Source organism: Sprattus sprattus (assembly GCF_963457725.1).
Source record: "Sprattus sprattus genome assembly, chromosome: 21".
Classification (NCBI taxonomy): Eukaryota; Metazoa; Chordata; class Actinopteri; order Clupeiformes; family Clupeidae; genus Sprattus; species Sprattus sprattus.
This window is the reverse complement of record NC_137919.1, coordinates 1,273,477-1,275,976: the sequence shown is the minus strand read 5'-3', so window position 1 is coordinate 1,275,976 and position 2,500 is coordinate 1,273,477. Positions and strand designations below refer to the sequence as shown.

Here is a 2,500-nt window from a genome sequence, read left to right as displayed (position 1 = left end):
GGGCTCTTCTTAGCGGCCTTATTGAGGGATCTCTGTCTCAAAACGACTCTCTCTTTCTATCTCAGAGTTGTGTCTGAAGGAGACTCTGTCTTAAACGACTTCCCTCTCTCTGTCTCTCTATCTATCTCAGAGTTGTGTCTAAGGGATACTCTGTCTCAAAACGACTTCCCTCTCTCTGTCTCTCCTCTCTATCTCTCAGAGTTGTGTCTGAAGGAGACTCTGTGTGTGGGGGTGAGCAGCAGGGCTTCTCCTGACATGACTGGAGCACCCGCCACAGAGATGGACTCCACCTTCAGTCTGAATGACCGAGGTACATACACTTACACATGTGCACGCATGCGCACACACACACACACTCACACAAACACACATACAAGCACAATCACACACATACAAACAATACACAGAGCAGGAACTCCACCTTGAGTCTCTGAATGACCGAGGTACATACACATACACATGTGCACACACACACACACACTATCACACACACACACTCACAACTCGCACACCTGTATGGCAACTCACAATAGAACGTTCCCTGACTTGCACAGACCAACTCACCTGTTCCTCCCCTCCACCCACTCTTCAGGCATCTGGTACACAACGTCCAAATTGGGGGAGTTTTCATTTTTGGAACTATCCACCAGGTGTCTCCTAGACATGGCAAGCCATGTCATTCACTTGAGTTATCTTTCTCTCTGTCTCTCTCTTTTCTTCTCTCATTCATTCATTCATTCTTTCCCTCTTCTCTCTCTCTCTCTCTCTCTCTCTCTCTCTCTTCTCTCTCTTCCCCCCTCTCTCTCTCTCCCTCCCTCTCTCTCTCTCTCTCTCCTCTCTCTTTCCCCTCTCTCTCTCTCCTCCCTCTCTCTCGTCTCTCTCTCTCTCTCTTCTCTCTCTCTCTCTCTCTCTCTCTCATCTTTCCCCCTCTCTCTCTCTCTCTCTCCCTCTCTCTCTCCTCTATCTCATCTCTAGTTCAGAGTAGCTGTTCTGACTCTTCTTCAGTGGGGAGTCAGAAGGAGGGAGGATCCCCGACCTCATCCAGAGGACTCCAAAAGAAACTCGGCTCTGTCTCAGGTTAGAGTTATAAACACATTCATACAATTATAAACACATTCATACAGTTATAAACACATTCATACAGTTATATTCATCTCAGGTTAGAGTTATAAACACATTCATACAGTTATAAACACATTCATACAGTATAGAATGTTCATGTGTCAGATTAGAGTTATTAACACATTCATACAGTTATAGAGTGTTCATGTCTCAGGTTAGAGTTATAAACACATTCATACAGTTCTAGAATATCCATGTCTCAGATTAGAGTTATAAACACATTCATACAGTTATAGAGTGTTCATGTCTCAGGTTAGAGTTATAAACACATTCATACAGTTATATTCATCTCAGGTTAGAGTTATAAACACATTCATACAGTTATAAACACATTCATACAGTTATAGAATATTCATGTCTCAGATTAGAGTTATAAACACATTCATACAGTTATAGAATGTTCATGTCTCAGATTAGAGTTATACACACATTCCATACAGTTATAGAATTTTCATGTGTATACCATCAGTATACTGATACATTAGCGCTGACTATAACAACCAAATCCAATCTTCCAATCTACATTCAGTGTAGGCTGTCTAGTTTCCTGTGAGTTTTTGTCTTATAAGCACATCCACTACACTCACGCACAGACACACACACAGACTGACAAAATAATGTGACACTGATGTGATATGACTGTATTTTTTTTTCATCCATACAGAGTACATCACCTTCCACTGCTGTCTAATCATCTCAACTTCAAAAAGTGAGCCACCCCCCTCTCTCTCTCTCTCTCTCTCTCATTCACAACACACACACACACACATCACACATATCACCCACCTCGCTGTGTCTTTTCATACACACACACACACACATCAAAGACGTACCTCTGCCTCAGCACATCAATGCTTCAGAGTTCTATGCGCTTGTTTACTTCATTTGTTTTGCCACTTTATTCTCTCCGTGTCTAACTCTCTCTCTCTCTCTCTCTCTCTCTCTCTCCTCTCTCTCTCTCTCTCTTCTCTCTCTCTACTCTCTCTCTTCTCTCCTCTCATCTCTTCTCTCTCTCTCTCTCTCTCTCTCTCATCTTCTCTCTCTCTCTCTCCTCTCTTTTGCCTCTTTTTCTTTGTGTATCTAGAAACTGGACTTGTATAAACATCAGGACCCCATCCCTCCCTTCTTCTCTCTTTCACTGGATGGACTGAACTGGATCTGTACTGAACAAAGGACCAAGAGAGGACTTTATGGACCCAGAGAAGAAAACAGGAAGTCATTGGATGTTCCGCAGGCTACCATGTTGGCTCTGATATGTTCAGTTGCTCGCTTAGTGATTGGTGACCAGGTACTCAATAATGAAAGTAGCCACTGGTGAATGGATGGTCTATTCATGTACTGCCTGGTCTAAGGGGGTTTGATAAGAAATGCTTTAAGA

At 42.9% G+C, this 2,500-nt stretch overlaps 1 pseudogene across 1 annotated transcript in view; it reads left to right on the top strand.

Annotated features, from left to right (window-relative positions):
* The window catches only part of LOC308382345 (puratrophin-1-like), a 12,777-nt pseudogene that overhangs the window by 9,818 nt on the left and 459 nt on the right, over positions 1-2,500 (top strand). Inside the window, exon 6 of the transcript XR_013969096.1 lies at positions 200-310. The product of XR_013969096.1 is annotated as a puratrophin-1-like (transcript). The remainder of the gene's footprint in view (positions 1-199; positions 311-2,500) is intronic.